Source organism: Saimiri boliviensis, chromosome 3, assembly GCF_048565385.1.
Source record: "Saimiri boliviensis isolate mSaiBol1 chromosome 3, mSaiBol1.pri, whole genome shotgun sequence".
Classification (NCBI taxonomy): Eukaryota; Metazoa; Chordata; class Mammalia; order Primates; family Cebidae; genus Saimiri; species Saimiri boliviensis.
Window position 1 is genome coordinate 22909741 of NC_133451.1, and position 23017 is coordinate 22932757.

A 23017-nucleotide genomic window follows, 5' to 3' on the forward strand; every position below is an offset into this window, starting at 1 on the left:
TGACAGCCGCTGGCTCTTAACGCATTCTCCTTTTTGTTGTATCTCCTTAGAAACACAAATCTTGTTCCCTGGCAGCGCTGGTGCTAAGTGCTGTACCACATGCCCAAACTAGTTCTCCCTAGCAGCTTTAATTCACAGTAAGTGGCATGAAAGGAGGTCAACCCTTCTCAAAAAAACACTCAGAGTTCTTTTCGACTTCAGAATCTATTTCGGAAAGCCCCACTCCCTGGTATGCAAAGAGTAGCTTCCCATTTTGAAATTCTGGCCATAGCTATTGACAACTTTATGGAATAGTCCACAAAAGGGCAAACACAGGGATATGATCACAGTTTCAACTCTTGATCCTAATTCTCTGTGGATTCTGGAAACTATGTCAGACAAGGAAGTCAATACCTGCCATCCAGTCTTTGCCCCAGATAACCCTTTCATTTGAAAATACGTATGGCATGCATACGTGTTATGGCTTTTCTTTCCTGAGGTGTTCATTCAACGCTTAACTCAATAATGCCATCTTAATCCTGAAAGTATCCATGGTAACCTACAACTGTAATAAACAAGTCTAAAGAACGAAAAATGAAGTCAGGTCCTCCGTTTCCCCCTAATCTTCTTCATCTTTACAAATGCGGTCCTCACTGCTTCTCTAAGTTAACAGTTCATAGATTTGGGGGCTAGAATAAAAACAAAAATAGTAACACAGAAATGGCATCCAGCATTTGGTGAGTGCTTACTGTATGCCAAATGTGTGCTGAGTAGTTCTGTAGATTATCTCATTTAATCCTTATGTTGACAGTAGAAGTAAGTACTACTATTAATCTGATTCTAGGGATAAAATCACTGAAGTTGAGAGAGGGTAAGTAACTTTTCTAAAGACAAAAAGCTTGTAAGTGGGAGGCCAGGGACATCAAGACAGTCTTATTTGACTTCAAACATCTTGTTCTTAATGATCAGGCTATGCAGAAAAATAGCATTTTTTGTTTCTGCCCAGCAGAATTAGACATCTAGGAGTCTCCCCCAAAATCAGAAGGGAACCACAGCTTCATGTTCAGCAGAAAGGTAAAAACACCATACACATCCAGCTAAAACCACCAGGGAAATTAAGAAAAGGCAAGACTCAAACATGAGCACAGCCAGCACGTGGCACCCTGCTCTGATCAAAAGAAGCCTTACAACAAGTGTCTCTAAATGTGATCTGACATGTCGTTTAAAAGAGTGCACTGTTCTTTGCAGATCAACCTCTACAGTTAACTTGGGGTGTCTGATTCAGGTCACTGAAGTGCACCCCCAAGAAGAAACACTTGTTAAAATGCTGTCCTTCTCCTTAAGTGAAATGAAGACTCCTTTTGAAGATAGCAATTCCAAAGGCCAGAGTAAAACACATATTATGATCACATGAAAAATCGTATTTTAAAGATGTTTTCCAACCGGGCGCAGTGGCTCACACCTGTAATCCCACCACTTTGGGGGGCCAAGGTAGGAGGATCACCTGAGATCAGGAGTTCAAGACAAGCCTGGCCAGCATGTTGAAACGCTGTTTCTACTAAAAATAACAAAAATTAGCTGGGCATGGTGGTGCATGCCTGTATTCCAGCTACTCAGGAGGCTGAGGCAAGAGAATTACTTGAACCTAGGAGGCGGAGGTTGCAGTGAGCTGAGATGGCTCCACTACACTGTCCACTACACTGGGCATCAGAGTGAGACCCCGTCTCAAAAAAAAAAAAAGGATGTTTTCCATGCTACAAATGTGTTTCCATGAAGTACATAGAGTATGTGTATCTAATCTAGAACAGAACTCAACAAATAGACTTTAACTTTGTCTCTTAGCATCAATAATAGAATCAACTTCCAACAGATGATTTATAGCCTCTGCTTGGAAATGTAGTCAAATATGAAAAGGGTCCCATGGATTAAGGTCACTCAAAACTCACTGTGGTGCCAGCCTTCAGAAAGTGGGGCTAAAATATGTGACTTTCTAATTTCCTCTGATTTAGGAAATATGAATAAATCAAACTACATTAGATTTATTTCCAAAAATGTGGGCTTTGGGAACTTTGTGACTCTGATTTAGAAGTAATCATAGCTAAGGTCCAGTGTACCTGGGTCACCTGACAGTCTGGTGAGCTACCACTCAATGGGGCAGTTTCCAAAGTAAATGGCCCAGAATACAAAACCAGAAGAGGCTGCCTCTCCCGATATCTTTATACTTTCTGAGAGATAGAAGAACATAGGTCATCAGGGATGAATTATGGCTATTTGGAGTACACCCATGCATATTAATGCTAAAACCCCCATTGCCACCATTACCACCAAACCTAAAAAAAAAAAAAAAACAAAGAAGAACAAAGTATAAACCATTGATTATAACTGAGTAGCAATGAAAGTTGCATGCACTAATTATGTAATAGTTTGAAGTCTGACGCAAAGATAGTGATTTACTTTTTAAAAAAGTCACTTTGTAAAAAAGCATTAAATTTACATTCATCATCCCTTTCTCGATTTGCAAATTAGGCATTCAGAAACAGAGTCCTCAAAGCAGAATTAGAATTCAGATACATGCAGAATACATGGGTTGTGTGGGCTATGCATTCAGGAAGGAGTCCCAGACACACAAACCTGAGTGTGAAGTCCACTTCAGTACACCCTATCTCAATACCACTAGTTGAGCTGCTTAACTTCTCTGATTCTTTATTTTTCCATTTAGAAAATGGGGATAATACCTACCTCCCAGACTTAACACGGGAATTCAAGCAAATGGTTGTAGATGAGGAGCCTTTTAGAGTGCCTGCCCTGTAGCTGCCGCTACATACATGCCCTTTTCCTACTTCGTTCAAGTGCCTCAGCTCCAGTTAGTTTTCTCTTCTCCTGTCCTCTCCTCTTCCTCCTTACTTGGGGCATTTAAACTAAAATGCACACAAGAAGATTTCTGCATGCTTTACCCTACAAAGTGGATATTGGCACTTACGAAAGCACAAACATGTATGGAAAACCCTTGCTCACGTTTCCCGCCCTGTGGGTTGTTTGCCCACGTTGAGAGAGAATAAAGAAGAAAATTGTGTTTGCCGCACACAGAGTGAGCCTCTAACATAAATGTATAAGAGAGGCATTTTTTTAAGATTAAAGACTTGTATGAAAAAACGTCTTGAAAACTTTGAAATGGAAAAACAAAGTGATATTTGAATTCTCTCCTGCTGCTTTGTCACGGTATGCTGGGACACATGTACAGGGAAAGGTACAGGACACATCGCCACCAAATGACACTCTTTAAGAGGCAGAGTGACAGTGTCTGCATTTTTCAATTTCAAGCATTGGGTTAGGTATTCTTAGGCAAAATCATCAAGAATTAGATGTGAAAAATTAAAATTTTCAAAATTCCAAAAATAGGTGAAAGGCAGTAATTTCTTACTCAGAATAAACGAAAAGCCTATAAGTTAGTGTACTTATATGCACCGAAGCTTTCTTTGAATATCTGTGTCACAAAATTACTCTACAACTGCCCAGAGTTGAAAATAAGTAAAATAAATTGGTAACATGAGAGAGAAAAAATGTAAGCATAAAATTCATATATTATATCTCTAAATATTATAAATAGACATTGCCACTCAAAAGGAGAATAGGGAAGAGGAAAAAAAACACCATCATACTTGGAAAATCATCCAGAGAAATGTGTCTCTTCAATTCATGTGTACAGTGGTTATTTAGGTCTCAGACAGTAACTTTAGACATGCCAAAGGGTGCAGAACAGGCTTTATTCTCCCCTACATGAACTCTGCCTACAAAATGTTACATGTTCAGTCTTTCTAACTTATAAAGGTAAAGCTGATTGTAAAAATTAAAATTAAAACTAAAAATCCTTGATATAAGACTCCACTGGGGTCCAGAAATTACTTTAGCTGCAGAAGCCAGGGCAAAGACAGAGACACATCACAAAGGTCTCTACACATGGGTGCATGTGTGGGAATGTGTGTATCTCCAAATGTGTAGAACACAAGATAAAAGTGGAAACCTCAGTCAGAATTCACTATAGTCCAAATGATAGTTCAGCAACATCTCAGGTGCTTAACTTGTGTGAGATTTTATAGCTGTCTTCTCTGAAGCTGCTTACAGCCTAAGAGTAAGTAGAAGATCCGACATGTAATCAATCAAAATGCCCACATGTGACTACTACAATAGTTGAGTGCATTGAGGAATAAGTGGTGGGGATCAGCGAGGGTTTTGAAAACAGATCTAATTAATCTCAGAAATACCCTAGAATGAGTATGCCAGTCAGGCCCTATGAAGAGTTTTATAGGTCCCTGACCTATATGTAATTTAAATAAAACTAGACTCATTACTAAATTATGTATGTATAGAGAGGCTCAGTAAAGTTCTAATATTTGTTATAATAGCAGCTACAATTATTACTTTAAAAGATCAAATACAATAGTCTTTTAAAGAAAAATGACTGGTGGCCTACATTGGGGTTGTGCATTACTGGGTCCCCTAATCACAAGGTTGGCATAGTACAGGCTAATCCCGCATAGATGCCAATGCACAGACACAGGAAAATAGGCATGTTTTTCCAAGACATTGCTTATTCATTCATGGGCCCTCTAATAAAAGTTCTGGAATCCAGAACAAATGGTTACAAGAGTGATACTTGGTGGGAGAAGAACAAGTGGATTTTTCCGGCTTTTTGAGGGGTGCCTGCTGGGACCCCAGGAAGGTGATAGGCAGAAGGAGGAAGGATGATGAGGCAGAGATAGCATTCCCTTTGACACAAGGCCAATCTGGAGGCAGAACCAGGCTGTGATACTTCCTGACTCTTTGAAATGGGCCAAGACCCTGAATGTCCCTGGGCCTCTATAAAACAGAGATGACACCACTGTCCTTATCAGTGTATAAGGATCAGATGCCTAGCTTGGCACCTAGGAGACATCTGGTAAATGTTAGTTCTTCTCAATACTAAGGAGGCTAGAAAATAAAAAGTCCTAGTGACAAATGATGAATCATACTAGGTCCAATGTTAGCTGCTAAGGGAAATACAAAGAAATATGAAAGGTAGTGAGAGCCAAGATTTGGCTCTCAACCAGGTGGTAGAATGCAACTGCTCACCCGATTTTATTGTGAAAATTTTTCTTTCATACATAAAATTCCAGCAAGTCGCTAGAAGACCAGAGACATGAAATCAAGAGTGGTTTAAATGAAAATAGGCATGTATATTTTATATTTTATATCCACTACTATTTTAAGTGCTTTACATGAAATGGCAACTATTGTTATCTCTCTTTTTTCGGATGGAGAAACTGAGACAGAGAATTAAGTAACTTGCTCAGGGTTACATACCTAACATTCAGGAAGGGTGACACTTTGGCCTAGGCAGCTTTGTTCCAGAGTTCATGCCCTCCCCCCCCCCTCAAACCACACCCCAAACTGCCTCCCTCTAACCCCTGCCAAAGTCTTTAATGCTTAAAACTGAGTGAAGCACTAAAGAAGCATAGCTGAGAAAGACCTGGCCCCTGGTCTCCCTGGGGCCCAGGGCCTAATAGAGAAAATAGAATCTGTGAGTCTGGAGTAGCAGAGAAATCTACAAGACATAGTGAAATGCAACAGAGAAACCCAGGCTGCCTGGGAAAGAGTGGAGAAGGAGAAGCAGGTGTTAGCAGAACAGTATTTCTCCCCCTACCCTCCACTTTTACATCATTCTACCTTTCCCTAGCTTAGCACTGGGCACATTCAGTAAAAATCATTACTTTTGTCATCTTTGGATACTCAAGATAATATTTTCCACTAATCTAACTTACAAACATAAACATAATAGAATCTATCCCCATGAGGTGTCACCAATCTTGTGGGGGGCAGAGATGTGAACACAAATGCTTCTATTCTGCATCCCCATAGCTTATAGTTATGACCTGAGATCTTGAGATGACAGATACAATATACAGCTAGAGTCCTGACATAATCACACCACCAACTTCTGAGAATTAACTGATGATTTTCCTAATAGGCCATGAGTTTGACAGTATTTGCCGTTAATTGTTGATAAACTGAAATAAACAACCATACATTCATCCAAGAAACACATGTTAAATTATAATCAGTCAATAACTTTCCAATTGGACAAAAAAAAATGTACAGTGTCCATCAAAGACTAGAGAAATTGTGATAAGTCAATAGGAATTTCACTAAGAAATACACACACACACACACACACACACACACACGTACTAAAATGCATATTGGTAGCTTTTTAAAAAAACACTCATTTTTATTGTAAGAACGTGTAACATGAGAGCTACTTCTTAACACATTCTTATACGTACAATACGGTGTTTTTAACTCTGGGCACACTGTTGTGCAGCAGATCTCTAGAACGTAGTCACCTTGCATAACTGACACTAAAAAGCAACTGTTTTTTTAAAAAGTGTGATCCTGGAAGCTGCTCAGAACTGCATGTCCCCAAACATAACCAATTTCAAACTGAAGAATTGTAAAATAGAAAGCCTGAAACACAAAGAGACCATTAGGATAAGTTTGAAAAGATATCCTATATGAGAAATGAATTTTTTAAGTGGGGACATTCTTCAGAAAAGGAGAGAGAAAAAATTCCCAGTGAAGAGATGACATTTTCAAGAGCAGGTTCTAGAATGGGTTTTCTAGGTCAGACCAAGAGGCAGCTTCTTGCAGAGTGGACCTTCACACTCCTGACTCCTGGCAGTGACCTCAGTTCATAGGCGTATGGTCTAAAAAAAGGTACCACTGCTCTCTGTGTCTCAGTTTCTTCATGTGTAAAGTAGGGATCACAATGCCTATGTTTTAGGGTTTTATGGTGATCCCATCAGGATCATGTGATATGATACAACTGATTCTTAATTATGTGTGTCAATTTGGCTTGGCTATGGTGCTCCACTGTTTAATAAAGCACTAGTTTAGATGTTGCTGTGTGGGTTTTGTGTAGATGTATTAATATTTATAATCAATTGATTTGGGTAAAGCAGATGATCCTCTGTATTATGGGTGAGCCTCTTCCGATCAGTTGAAGGCCTTAAGAGTGAAAGCTGAAGTTTCCTTGAGAACGAATTCCCTGTGAGCTATAAATCCTGCCTGAATTCCCAGTTTGCTGGTCCACACAGTGAATTCTGAACTTAAGACTGCAGTATCAACTCTTAATTGAGCTTCCAGCTTGCCCTACCAATTGTAGCCTTGGCAGCCTTCACAATCAATCACATGAACTAATTTCTTAGCATGCAAGGGCCTGTGCGTGTACGTGCATGCACACACACACACACACACACAAAAAAAAAAAAAAAAAAAACCTCAATTGATATATAGATACACATATATAGAAAGAGAGATATTAAAGATATAAATGTATCAACATATTAAAGATATATATACATATATACACACACATATCTATCTATCTATCTATCTATCTATCTGTCTATCTATCTATCTATATATATATATATATATATATATGGAGAGAGAGAGAGAGAGAGAGAGAGAGAGAGAAATCTGTTTCTCTGGAGAACCCTAATCAATGTATCTTCCAACTTACTGAATTCTCTCTAGATGGCAACAGGGATCAAGCACTTTAAAAACTTAAATTCTTAAATTCTTTCTCTCTCTGTTTCCAACCACACCCCCACATAATAAATGAGCATATGGAATGGAGGCCTATCATCAGTGGTAGAAGTACTGGTGAAATGTGTAAAAGCCCAGGATGGTAACTTTCAGTGTGATTTCAAAAGCGGGTCTAGCACTCTCTGAGAGGAAGAAATGTGAATGAAATGAGACTTGAAGGAATTTACAACATAATTTCCATGAAGACGAGAATGATGTCTTGTTCACAATTATGTTCTTAGGTCCTAAAATGCTAACTGAACACCTCAGTAAACATGTGTTGAGTGAATGTATCATAGAGTTCTATAGCCAAGTTGAGGCAGGTGGGATTTTTTTTTCCTTTTACTTGATATTAACCCAAACTATGTTACATATGAGTTAATACCAGAACATCACAGAGAAGGCATGTGCTCCCTCATCCATCTTTGCATCCATCCATTCACCTCTCAGGTACTGCGTGCCTGCCACATTCTACAGGCTGCACCTCAGGACTGTGAGGATGAAAAAGACAAAAGGTTTGCCGTTGAAGCCCTCACAAAGCAGTAAGTTGAAAATGCAAGTTATAATTGTATTAATGTTATGTACTAGAGTAAAGCTTAGCAGGAGCTGCTAGAAAAGTCCAGAGAATGGACATGTAACCTCTTCTGGGAGGGATTCATCCCTTAAATGAATCTTTATTGAAGTGAGCTCTGTGCCAAGCACTATGCTATGCCATGAGAATATTCCCATAATATAATATTAAATATTAATCATGGTTAAATTTTATTGAGTGCTTATTACTGTGTTTTAGGCATTGTTGCAAGACCTTTACATTTATGTACTGATTCTCTTCATACTAGGGAATCTAGTATTTGTTAATATTTTTTAATGTCCTTTTCTATAAGACAATCATAGAGGCATATATTTACATACTGCCTTTTCAAGTACATATTTGATCACTTGCCATCTAAAATACATGGTTAGACACCAGTTTAATCAGCATATAGTGTTATCCTTAAATTTAGTGGAGGAAACAGACAAACCTCACAATAACTACAATCTCAGGCTGTCTGACTCCTGCAGTCCTGCACAGGCCTTGTTATGAGCATAAACACAAATACACCACTTCTAAAACTTCCCTAAAACTTGAGAATATGATTTTGAACACAGCCAACACAAATGTGTTGAGAATGTTTTGTCCCATCCCTATATAAGGAAAATAACCAAAGAGAAATATTTTTAACATACATGACAGATATCTCCAAAATTATATTTTAAAACAACTCTTTCTTTCCGTGACTAACCACTCCAACTGCAGTCAGTGTGGCCTGAAACTAGCATGGCTACCTTAGATGCCAGTCAATATCAAGATGTTTTCAATTACCTTCCAGCCACTGACACAGGCATAAAGCATTGTTTCTCAAGATCTCGTTGCTAAAAGTGTGTACACAGCAACAGAAGATGCTAATATCAATATTTTGCATTATTGATAAATAGCAAGTATTTCTCATCAATTAACAGCAATTGTATATTGCAATAATTTCTAAAGGAATCCTGATAAATAACAATAGTTTTAATTACTTGAGAAACCTACCACATCCATCAACATTCATGGCTCCTGGTAAGTATCATGGAGGTCCAAGGAAATTCCGTAAGACTTAAAAAAGAGGAGAGACTCCTTCATGCTAAAGGAAAATGAGCTGTCTTTATTAATTTTGTACTCTGAACTAACCACATCCATTTTTTTAATGTTTAAAATTTATATTCTATTTTTTTTCAAGTGGGATTTTTGGTTACATTAAAAACTAGGTACATAAAACAAGGCAATAGAAATAAAATCCACATCAAATTTGCTTAAAATGAACAAGGAAGTAAATGCTAGAATATACCTGGAATGCACTGTTTTGTGTAGCTGAGTTCTGAATTGAGCTTTGAGTTTCTTGGCAGTTTAGACAAAAATTAAAATGTGTTGCATTAAATAAATTTCATTATCCAACAAAAGAAAACATAACTTCTCTGACCTCCTTATTCGACAGTAACCCCATCCTAGTCCCACAGCCACTAGTATCTCTGTTTCTTTTCTATTTTTCTTCATAGTATTTATCCGTTCTCTAAATTCTATATCTTTTGTATATTTTCTGTCTATTCTGCTAAAATGTAATACTCATGAGGACAAGAGTCTTTTTTTGTTTTCACTCTTTTAGCTCAGCCCTAGAATAATGCCTGGCATGCAGCAAATATGATATAGACAGGTTGATAGATATAAATAGGCATATAGAGAGATTTTATTCCAAATACTGAATTCCAGGAGAAATTTATCCTGAGATCCCATAAATAAATTACACCAAGCTCTGAGGCTATGTGGAGTGGGGGGAGACAGTTGCCTGACAATTCATGACCAGCATAAAATAAAAGGCACATGCAGATGTGTGGTGACAGGGGAAAGTATTTGGAGAAGAAGAGCTAAGTTCGGCTCCTAAGGCCAGCACCTCCCTCCTTGTGCCTTCTATCAGGCAGCATGGTATAACTGTGAAGCATCCAGGCTCTGGAGCCAAGAGGCTTGGCTTTAAATCCTGGCTCTACCACTTTTAAGTTTATAAGCTGTGTGACCTCCAACAATATTTAGCCTTTCTGTGCCTCTGTTATTTCATCTATAAAATGTGGATCATGCTAGTACCTACCTCAAAGAATTACTGTGGGAATTAAATGAGTTTATATAAGTAAATCAACTATATAAGGCAATTGCCTGGCACAAGTAAAACGAAGTACTGGCCGTTAATTTGAACGTACCCTTCATTCATAAAACATGGATAATAACTACCTTTGGCATAGATGTAAGGATCAATTAATCTTAATATGTGATAATGTGCTTAGGTGTTATAAATAAATGACTCCTGTTTTATATTTTCATGGAAGAATATATTCATCATAAAGCTTTCAGAAAATGCAGAAAGATAGAAAAGAAAAAGTAAAATCCCGTATAACCTAGTAAACAATGAGAACCACCATTAGCATTTTCCTGTATAAATTTCAAGATTTCTTTCTCTGCCATAATCCCACGCAGATTTATATGTGCATGTGTGTTTATGAAAACATAATTTTTAAAGAGCTAGACGCATATGATGTACTGCTGTGAAACCTGCTTTTTTTTAAAAAAAAGATATCATGAGTGTTTTATCTCATATCTCATGTGAGTAAATAAAGATCTATATCATTCTATATAATAGCTGCCTAGTATTCCATTGTATGGAAGTGCCTTGATTTATTTAGCCAATACTCCATTCACAGAGAGTTAAGTTGTTTCCAATTTGTGAAAGTGCTTTGTAAACTACAAAGTAATATATAAATGTTAGTTATCATCACCACTATTTAAAAAATAAATATATAGACATTATCATTAAACTTGTGAAGGTCTTCTCTCACTATTTCTTTAAACTGCTGGAAATGGTGCTTTGATCTAATTGTATTAACATCAACATTTTTAAAACACGACATTTAGGGATTTCACATCGGAACACACACACACGCACAAAACAGATGAACTACTGAGTCAGAACTAGGGGAAGGTGTTGGGGACTATTCCCAAGAGTCTGTTTCTCAGTACAACGACTGTGTTCTTGTTCCCGGCACATCCTACCTCACCCTCCTTCCCTGTAGACTGACATCACTCATTGACTGCTTCCCTTTTCCCCAGAATCTACCCGTGGCCTCAGAATTTTTGACAATGAACTCCAAGTAGCCATTATGAAGCAATTGGAACAGGCAGTAGAGATGAAATGTATTGGCTAAACCTATGTTGAAGATATAAAGAATAAAACGGTTATTCACTGAGTAGCTACCATGAAATGTGTACATGCTGTAAGTGGCAGATTTTGCAGTTATATGAATTTACACCACTGCGCTGCCCTCCTAGATTCTCAGCTCCTTGCTATTAGGAATCACATCCTACTCCTTTCTGTGTTTTCACCTTTCCCTAATAAAAGACCATGTAAGGGTAGGTACTTAATGAATGTTGTTCATTTGAGAGTGAGCAGTTGAAGCAACAAGTGAAACCCCAATCTTACATACTTTACAATCTCACTGACTGATAACTCAAATTAGTAGTGCCAATGTAGTCTCTGAAAATTAAACCTGCCATATTATTTCTGGTACGATCGGATTTGGTAAGATACTCAAATGCATGAAAACAAGCAAATTAATATTGCTACTCTTTTTGTAACAATAAATTTTATCTATTAATTAATGTTGTGACTTGGAGCAAATGTGCATGGCAGGAAGCAGAAGGCCCTGCTGATACCAATTTTACAGAAGCATGTAGTCTGTGCATTGAGATATATTGTGGATACCTATGCTATAGCTCCAGTCCCAGCATGAGCTGGATGGATTTAGCTTATAAAACTCTGGCCTCTTACCTCTTCAAGGCTACAATTATCCCCTCTGTGAGTTTCACTCACTTAAAAAATATTTACTGCACGCCCAGTATCTACCAGACACTGCAATAAGTGCTAGATTTGGGGAGGCCCAACATGACAAAGGTAATTTAAATTCTTTTATGTGTGTGTGTGTGTGTGTGTGTGTGTGTGTGTGTGTGTGTGTGTTTGAGAAAGAGAGAGAGAGAGAGATGGAGTCTCCTTCTATCACCCAGGCTGGAGTGCAGTGGTGTGATCTCTGCTCACTGCAACCTCTGCCTGCCAGGTTCAAGTAATTCTCCTGCCTCAGCCCCCTGAGTCCCTGGGATGATAGATGTCTGCCACCACACCCAGCTAATTTTCGTATTTTTAGTAGACATGGGGTTTCACTATGTTGGCCAAGCTGGTCTCGAACTCCTGACCTCAAGTGATCCAACCACCTCAGCCTCTCAAAGTGCTGGGAATACAGGTGTGAGCCACCATACTCAGTCAAAAATAATTTAAATTCAAAATAGATTATACATAAACATTATGGGTCTCCTAAGGAGACATCATGACAAATATGACTACCAAAGATAGGGTCTCCTAATATTAAACTATAAATCCATCACTCTGGCCAGGAAGATGTTTTTACTCAACATGGAGGTTAGCCAGTAAATTTCATGGTCTCCTGTCCGTACTATTTCATGCTGATTATCAGAAATTGTTAAAAATAATAATAACAACGATTTGATCATTCCACAGCTCTGGAAACGGACTGCAATCAAGGAGAAATGTCTGACATGAATAAAGATAGGAGTAAGTGACCTCTGTGTCAAGGATTTGCCATTCCTATCTCAGATATTTCATGTGAACCCTGCTTCTCTGTCCTCTACTAGTCTCTCTGTATAACTCTATTCTACAGGTTCTGTGTGACTTAAGATCCACCTCTTTTATAAACTATAACCCAATGTGGTAAATGCGGAGTGCTGCTCCTAACCATTCGGCATCTTCTAGCACTTGATTATAAATCAAGCCTCACCCTTCTCTAATTTCATCAACGGGATATGTTCTATTTTCGAAAAAAATAATGTAAAACCCCAGAGGGTAGAAACTTTACATCTACATTTTTTTTTTTTTTAGCCTATAAAGCACCAAAAGCTTACTCCTAGCTATATCAAAAGTGCTCAACAGATACATTTAGGTTAATGTCTATATTAGTCCTTATAATGGTAGTTTGTTTCTACTATGGTCAGTTGCATTAGAAAAAAAAAAAAAAAAAAAAAAAGTCTCAGAGCCCTGAAAATTTGGCTTCACATTCTTACCACATGCACAACTTTGGATAAATGTATTAAAATACATTGGGCCTCAGTTTTCCCATCTCTAAAATATAGAGATAGAAACAGAAAGTCTCCAAGTCCCAAATCAACCTACCATCCAACGATTTTACATATCTTAGAAGGCATTATGCCTCAAGGAAGATTTTGGAGGTTTGAAATATCTCTTTTCATCTAATAAAATGAGTAGTTCTTTTTTTTTTTTTTTTTGAAAAGAAGTGAATTGTGAATCCCTGTAAGAGGCAGAGGCAGCTTAGATTTTGCTCACTCTCTCAAGTTCCCAATAAATGAATGGCGATTCTCTCCTCTTGCTTCAGCCCTTAAAAAAAGTCCACCCTCTTACTAATAGAAAATAGGATTTGAGTGATGGCCCTTACGCTAATTGGTCAGGAGCCCTAGATAAAATATTGTTATTGACAGAACATTCTCCCTTTTTCATGCACTGATAAAGTAGCTTGGCAGAGCACACAGATAGAGAGCAAGTGGAGGACAAAGAAAGAGTGCCCAAAACTTGGATCAAATTGGAAGAATCAAGCCAGTGCAGTAAGGTTCTTGTGAATAAAAGATCCTGCTAAGAGGATATAACAGAAGCCAGCATTTTCAACAAGATAATGGGACAAGGGAAGCAAGAATCGCCAGTGGTGGGTGAGAGGCTAAGAAAAAAGGAAAAATCCAAAAGATCTGACTTGCTCTGTTTGACCCTTGAGGTTCACATAGGATCAAATGTAAATGAAATCATTTTAGAGACTGTGATTTTTAACTCAGCAAGAAGAAAGATATGCATAAAGAAATCCCATCACAATCTGTCAGAAACTATCTATTGATTTAAAAAAGATAAAACAGAAAATGTTCAAAGGAGCATCATAAATATAACGGTATGAGTTAAGATCAAGTACAGGGAAGCTGCTGCCGGTAGGACTGAATTCTGCCATGGCAGGTGAACTAACTCCATAAACTATCAGAGCCTCTGGCTGCTACAACTTGATCTATCTAATTTTTTTTAAAAAAAGAATCCAAGGTTAATAAATATATTAGTCCTTCTAATGTTAGTTTGTTTATACTATGGTCAAAATTTCAATTTTTCATCCATTACCACTGAACTACCAGACTATAGAAAACTCTAGGTGGTCAGCAGCTTGGTGATGCATTGAAGGAAAAAGAACTCAAGACAGGGCCAGCAAATGCCTTTTACCCCTGGGTGATTTAATTCAGGCATAATCGTTGTACAAATCACAGCTTCATCTTCCCAGAAATTCTAAAGTTGACCATGAAAAACCCTGAAATTATTCATCTTGTCTTTTCTTCTCTCTATTTCTACTTTCTTCCTCCCAGCTCTATAATCCTCACCCTCCCTTAAACTCGGGAAAGGGAAAATTATTCAAAGTTTCACTAGAAATTGTTAGAATTCTTTTATGTAATCTTCCATCTCCTACAGTGTCAGCACCCAGCTTCCAGCTTCTTCCTTCCTGCTTGCCCTGCTGTTGAAATGACCAGAGCCAGAACAGATTCAGGTTCCTATTGGAAGTAGCAGGGAGGTTTCTCCCATTCTTCAAACCAGTTTACCCACGGGGAGCCTGTTCCAACCAGAACTCCATCTCTGCTAAGGATACAGCAGCCGCAGGACCCAGCCTGGGCTTGCCCATCCAGTAAACAGCAAGGAGCCAAGAGGGCACAACCCAGAGGACTGGGGGTTCTTCTATAAAAGGGACAATTGAGTCCCCCCCAACCCCCTCCTACCACCTTTCTCAAAGGGAAAGGAGTGGGCTACACCACTTTGAGCACAGTGCAAAGCGAACAATTCCTTTCTCCCACACTCGCCCCGTTCTTCTGAGGAATGGGGCTGACTTTGATTCTTCAGATTACATTCACAATTAAACTCTTCAAGACTTTGTACCCTGGGAAAACAGTAAACAACTCAACTCTTGTCCTCAGATAACCAAGTACGTGTGTGTGTGTGTGTGTGTGTGGATGTGTGTGTGTGGCAGGGCACAGGGAGTATAAGGAATCAACCCCAGAGAAAGTCTCCTACAAAGAGAAATGTATGTGGGTGAAACACCTTGTAATTTAAAACTATGTTTCTTCCAGTGCCTCTAGTTCTCGGCCTGAGCCAGGCATGGGATTTGATGTGGCTGCCCTTACGTTAAAAATGCACTACATAGCAGACATCAGGGTGCCAGGCAGCTCATCACGTAAAGCCCCCAGGCACACTGAACACCATTTTATTTGACATTTCACTGTCGACAATAGACCTGTCTGAAAATGCTCACATCCCACAGGCAGGTGGGAGGGGAGGGGAGGGGTTAACAAGACAAGCAGACTTTGTGTGCGGCTCTTCTGGAATGTATTGGAAAAGGTACATGGAGCCTATTGAAAGCAAGTGTGGTTTTACTGGTGCATATTTCATGGATTAGTTGGGAGTTGGAAATTATTTGGACTCAATTTTCAAATGGAGGCTCAATCCTAAAAGTTAAAACAATAATAATTCTGTGGTTTAAAAGGAGACATGGCATTCGCCTAAGCAGGATACCTCTGTTGGCCCCAAAATTATAGTGTGGTACTACAAGTGTTAGAGAGCACATTATACTTTGTTAAGCCTTGCTTATTACCCAGGGACAGAGAGTAATATCATTCATTCATTCACTCATTCATTTAGCAAACATTTATTGAATATGCACAATGTTCATAAAATGTGAATGCTTGAAGGTTAGCAGAGCAGAGGAAAATACCCAGATAATCAGAGATGGATTTTGACCTTATGGAACTTGCAGTCTTAAAAGGGAAATGCTACACAAACACCTAAGATCCTTCCAGACAGTGCAAGGCAGAAATGTTAGGCATTTAGACACAGACCTCTAATGGACTGGGTGCTTGGCACTCAAAGAGAAATTGATTCCAGCTGGGGCAACCTCTATTGCTTAGCTTTGGTATCCAACAGAAGACCAGGAGCCCTCCACATCCCATCACATCAAGAAAGGAACATCTCCAAGACAACTTCACTTTCTTGCCAAAATATGCAGGTACACATCCATGTGTGGTCTGAATTTCTATAACCATCGAAGCATTTCTCCTCCTTTCTTTCCCCCAGAAATGGCAGTGGAGTGCGTTCACACAGTAGCTAAGTTGAACTCCATCATATTTTAAGAAGGTCAGTTTTATTAGTTCAGTTAGTTCACTTTCCTTTGATTACATAATGCAAGAACAGAAAAGAGAGTAAGAGCAGGGCTTTACTTCAGTAGTCCGGGGTAAAGCTTTAACTTTCTGGGTCTGAGGTGGAGGTTTCTGCTGGCATCTTAGCTTTCTGTGTGTTTGTTTGGTTTACTCCTGACAGAGACAATGGAATGCTTCAATGAAAACGCCTAACTCATTTTCCATCTATGAATGAACAGAAGGCATCCCGTGGCTAAGGAGGGATAAATATTCCGCGCCACTGGAGGCCTGCTGGCTCGCCTGGGCTACACCACTATTGTACCCACTCTGGCTTCCACACACAATTTACTAAAGTTTGTGCTGTTTCATGGCAGGGTGATTTATCACTGACACCTCTTTGCCATTTCAACTGGGGGTCACTGCAATGGGGCAAGGTTCAAGGAAGTTGGCTGAAACTGAAGCAGACATTTTATCAGCTAACTATTGCGTTTTCTAGCTCCCGACTTTTCCCCAGGAGCTTTTGTTTTTCATTTCGTTGGCTGCCTTTAACTCCTCTGATGCTGTACAACCCCAGGTTATTTTTTTTCTAAAAATAATAGAGCCTTCAGTACACTGGGTTTTGCTGTTTGTTTTATTTTTATTTTTTTACTTTTGGTGAAATGATATTAGGGCTCCTTACCTCTAACAACTGAGTCTCACCATGGTTTTGAGTTTGAGGAATGCCTATTGAAGGCATTTAATAGGTGGACAGACAGGTATGACATTGTGTCGAGGGCCTTAAATTATATGCAGGTCAGCAGAGGTAATAGAAACGTGGCTGTATGCTTGACTCACCCACTTGAAAACAATCCAGTTCCATTATTTGTTCCTTTCACAACTTGTTCACGTGCTCAATCACTGATTTATTGATTCACTTATTCCTTCATTTAACAATTAAGTACCTAATATGAGAAATATTACTGTCCAATGACAGGATGCTAGTGGACCCAAAAAGTAATGAATAAGATATGGGTGCTCCTTCCAAGGAATTCACAAGTCTGTAGAGACACTACTCAGCCAACGAAAAAAATGCAAAAAAAAAAAAAAAAAAAAAAAAAAAAAAAAAAAAAAAAAAAAAAAAAGTACCATTAAAGAGCTGTCGGAATCTGAAGGAAGGGAATGTACCCTGATATGCATATATTTAGAAATAAATTCCAAAAATGCTGCAGTTGTACTGAAGCAAAATTTTAACGTGACCTCCTCAGATGGAAAAGGAAGAGAACCAGCTCATTCTTTTCCTTGAGCTAAAATATTTCCCCAAAAGTTCACTTTTGAAATAATTTTTCAACCTCCTTTCCCTTAGTTCTACCTCCACCCTCAATACTGTCTTCATATTCTCATTCTTTTTGCTCTAGTGGAAGCTCCGCCGTTTTCCTTGTGAAGATTACACCCCAGAGAGTGAGGAGAAATCATGACATTTCCTTCCTGGGCTGGGCTGCACACTCACTTTTTCCTAGGGAGAGATGCCTTTTCAGACCCCAGGAGGCAGGGGCAATTCCACTTCCATGCTGGCTCACCCCTGGCCTCTCCTGGGTACAGGTAGAAGTGATACCAAACCATGCTGAATCACTTACAGTGGTTCTGTTGTGAAAATAACCAGTCACAGGAAATTGGCTGGGCCATCAAATCCATTGTATGCTGTTGAAAATCAACTTGGACTCTAAATGGGCCAGTCTTCCACTTCTTGGCAACCCTCTCTATGAAAACAAATGCTTTGCCCTGCCCTTCCTATAAGATTCCCCACTCCCTTTTTTGATGACTGTGAGCACTCTTTGAAGGAAGGGAACAATTAACGTTCACAGCTGATGCCCAAGCATCTAGGCCAGGTGTGGTAGCTCATGCCTATAATCCCAGCACTTTGGGAAACTAAGGCAGGTGGATCACCTAAGGTTCGGAGTTTGAGACCAGCCTGGCCAACATAGTGAAACTCATCTCTACTAAAAATACAAAAATTAGCTGGGCATGTTGGTGCCTGTAGTCCCAGCTACTTGGGAGGCTGAGGCAGGAGAATGACTTGAGTCCAGGAGGTGGAGTTTGCAGTGAGCCAAGATCACACCACTGCACTCCAGCCTGGGTGACAATGATACTCCATCTCAAAAAAATCCTTTCACTCCATTTCTTTTGTTAGACAGGTGTCCAGGCAGAAGGATCTCAAACAGTTTAGTTCTTCCATACACAAAACTCCATATAGCACAATACCTAGGCAGGAGCAACTTCCTCACATCATTGCTTATTGAATTCCTCCCCTCACCCACATCGCCAATGTGTGCCAGGATGTGATTGCCTGGCATAGCTCACTGGTCACACACAGTTTTTATTTAAGACTCTCCTGCTGTGTCCCCCTTCATACACCAAACAGAAGGAAAGTGGATTCCTGTCCCCACTTCCCTTTCTTTAATAGAAGAGTGATGGATTCACAGTGCATAAGATCAGATCATGTCAGTTTCAAGCAACACACATTATCTTTTGAAAAGTATGAATTACCGGAACAATTAAAATAGGAGACAAACCTTCAAGTGTCCTCAGAAGAAATGTGTAAGCAGAAATTTCTTCTAAAATGCAAACTTAGAGAACTAAATATGGGTCTGAAAGCATTTTGTTTTTAATTAACTTTTCTAAAAATCTTCTCAACATGAGTGATCTTTTACCGACCCATTGTCAACTGAAAGAAACAATTACTTTGGTCATTGAAAGAGTCATTTTTACCAATGAACTGTCATTATCAATCAATCTAGGGTTTCCTGCGCTAAGTATAAAAATGAATAGGAGAATAAATCTGTAAGTGGATAAATTGTCTGCACACCAGTCCCTGCAGGCCATGTGTTTATAAGTCAACAGCTTAAAATGAAAACATCTGATGAAGTTAATACACCTGTTAAAGGAGCATAAAATTCCAAACCCAATGGTAAAATATAAAGATTATAAAGCCTCTTAAAGGAGCCATCAAAGCAAACTATTAAACGAATACATCTGCTCTGTGCTAGACGCTAGTTTACAAGTGCCACTCAAAATAAAAGAGATTTAGGACAAACATTCCATAAAAGGATGTGAAAAGCAGTGAAGGGGACCTATTTTGAGGATTATGAGAGAAAACAGAATGGATTCTGTTAAAAAGAAGAATTGACCTAAACTCAGGCCAGGACTCACAGGAAAGGTTTTATGAGTCTAGTTTTCATTGGAAGGGGTGAGGTGTGAAGAGGTATAGCAGAATCATTTTTCATGTCCAACTGTATACTTCGATTGTAGTCTACAGACAAAAGGGGGAAAAATCAGTTTAACACTAGTTACTTGTAGTGAAACCTAATACAAGAAAGAAAGAAAGAAAAAGACAGAAAGATGGAAAGAAAGAAAAGAAAAAAGAAAGAAAGAGAGAGAGAAAGAAGAAAAGAAAGGAAGAAAGAAAGAAATAAAAAAGAAAGAAAGAAAGAAAAAGAAAGAAAGAAAGAAAGAAAGAATAAGAAAGAAAGAAAGAGAACTATTTTTAAAAAATAAGAAAGAAACTTCTACTTAAGGCAGTTCCCACAAAATTTAAAACTTACAATGTTACCAAAGAAGCATGGCAAGAGAGTGGTCCTGGGCATGACTGTATTTCTACCTGATCCTCTTAAATTTGGTTTTAGTCATGATGCATTTTCCTGGTTTGCCTGCCTCTTTGAATGCTGATTCTCAGTGTTTCATCATTTAAATGCTGGTGTTCCCTATAACTCTGTTTTCAACCCACTTTGCTTATTCTTCTCAGTCTTCCTTGGCTCATCTCATTGTCTCTCAAGGCTTTAACTGCCAGCATGACAGAATCTATGTCTCCAGCCCAGATTGTCCCTTCAGCCTCAGAGACAGCTGGTGCTCAACACCAACATCTTGCAAGACTAGAACACTCAAAATATACAAAATGGACCTTAACATTTTCCCCAGCCTCAGCTGCTTGCCTGCCTGTGTTCTTTGTATCTGTTGGAAAGTGGTAACCCAACCCACCCAAACCAAAAATATAGTCATTACCTTCATTCTTAATAATTCTTGAGTCTCTTCTTTCCTTTCCATTCCATGATGAATGTCCTAGTTCAAGCCAGTGATCTTCCTAAAACTTGACTCTGGCCACATCCCACCTTGGTGTTTATCATTTCAGCCCCTCAACATTGACCTAGAGAAAGCTCTTGAACATGGTAGGAAGGTCTTCTCTGAGCTGGCCCCTGTCCTGGCTCCAGCCTGACCTCTTACCACTCCCTGCTTCCTATTTCCAAGAGAATGCTCTTTTACCATGCTTTCGCTCCAGCTCTACCTGAAATCCTTTCCCAGATCCCTTCTCCATATGGAACTCTCTTTGTTATTTAAGAATCAGCTCAGGTGTCAGTTCTTCCAGGGAGTCTCACTGCCTACTTGAGGCCAAATTAGGTCCTTTTATTCAGGGCTCCTCCAGAGCCTGATGTACTCATCTACTACTGCATCCAGCACAGCATAATCACTGGTTTATGCATCTGTTTCCCCCATAGACAATAAGCTCATTGACAGCAGGGGTTCTCTGTTATTCATCTATATCCTCCATGCACATAACAATAATTACTGAATACACGATCTATCTAACAAAAAACACATTTACACACACAGATGTGCCTTGACTAACAATGGGGTTATGTCCAATAAATCCACTGTAAGTCATAAATACCTATGTTGAAAATGTATTTAATATATCTAACCTACAACATCACAGCTTAGTCTAACATACCATAAATGTGTTCAGAACAATTACATTAGCCTAGAGTTGGACAAAATTATCTAATGCAAAGCCTATTTTATTTTTTAAAAATGTAATTTATTCAATACTGTACTGAAAGTGAAAAACAGACTGTTTCTATGGGTATTCTGTACTTGAAGTATGGTTTCTACTGAATGTATACCACTTTCACACCATCATAAAGTCCAAAATTCATAAGTTAAACCATTATATGCCTGGGACTGTCTGTATATCTTACATATAGATATTTTAAAGATATATGTTATCATGCCAGTAAAATAAAAGCCTCCTATATATTTACTTACATCCGTCAAGAAAAGGTTTATGGTATTTTTCTTGTTTTTGTTTTGTTTAATTTTGCAGTAAGGAGAGAGGGTAATTGGATCTGTTTCACCTTTCTTGAAATCAATCAAATTTGAGGTTGAGTTTTACAAAATTTTCTAATAAAAATAATAATAAGTAATTCTTCCTGACCACCTATTATCTTGAAACATGGTTCCAGGTGCTTTGCATGTCTGAATTAATTTATCCTTGCAGGAGCCCTAGGCAGCCTGCTGTCTAGGCATTACTGTTCTTCTCATCTACACAAACTAAGGCATTGAGAATAACGTATCCAAGGCCATACACATCAGAAGCGATGGAAGCAGGATCCCGCCAAGGCTCCTCAATTGGACTACACTGTCCACAATCGAAATTCAGCTTCTGTGATTGATTCCTACATCATGAAATGGAATTGTTTTATGACTCAAAAACACTTGCAGGCTTAAGAACCAGTTTGGGGAATGCTGGGAAGATGGCCGCCTAAGAACAGCTCAGGACTTCAGCTCCCAGTGAAAGTGCAGAGGGTGAGTGGACACCGCATTTCCAGACGAACTCTTATTGCCCACAGACCAGGAGATACCCAGGCAGAGGGGTCGCCAGCGTCGCAGTCCCAGCCGGTGTGGCTGTTTTGGCCCCCGCGGGGCTGATTCCGCCCGCGCGGCTGCTGTGACCACTCCCTGTTGCTGCGGTTCTCCGTACAAAAGCCACTGGTCTGGGAGCCCTCTTAGCTGGCAAGCAGAGCCCTGAGACAGCAGAGTTGCCCATTCATCTGAAATAGCGAGTCAGGCCAGGAGATTCCTAGGCAAAAAATCCGCCAGGAGCCGGCGCCGCGGTTCGAGCCGACTCCGTGAGTCGCAGCACGGGAGATCCCGGCGCCTTTTCAACAAGCGACCAGAACGCGGTCCTTCAACTTAAAAGAAAAGACTGAGTCAGGGAGCCAGGTGATCAGGCTCGGTTGGTCCCACCCCTCCACCCCCAACAACAACCAAAACAAAAACAGTAATTGGAAACCCTCTGGGTTGAGCCCTTCAAACCAAGCACAGCTGAACCAGGACGATCCGGCTCCGTGGGGGAGGGGCTTCCGCCATTACTGAGACTCTCCACCGCTACGGAGGCAGGCTGCCGTTGCCGAGGCAACCCGCCGTTGCCGAGGCAACCTGCCACAACAGAGAGAGTCCACCATAACAGAGGCGGGGCCACCATTGCCGAGACAGTTCTAACTAGGCCCATATAAAAAGGACTACAGGGAAGAGCTCAGGGCAGCTGGGCGGAGCCCACAGCAGCTCAGCAAAGCCCCTGCGGGCAGGCAGAGGCTAGGCGTGCTGCTAGCTGGGCGGGTCCGACCTGAAAGAAAAATCAAAAAAGGCAGTAGTGCAACGGAAACTCATAAAGCTCCAACTCCCTGGGACAGAGACAGACAACAGGTGGATAAACCCACAAAAATGGGAAGAAACCAGCGTAAAAAGGATGAAAAC

General features: G+C 39.6%; 1 protein-coding gene across 3 annotated transcripts in view; it reads right to left on the reverse strand.

Moving 5' to 3' along the window:
- The window catches only part of PPARGC1A (PPARG coactivator 1 alpha), a 698725-nt gene that overhangs the window by 119277 nt on the left and 556431 nt on the right, over positions 1-23017 (reverse strand). The gene's annotated exons all lie outside the window — the stretch shown is intronic.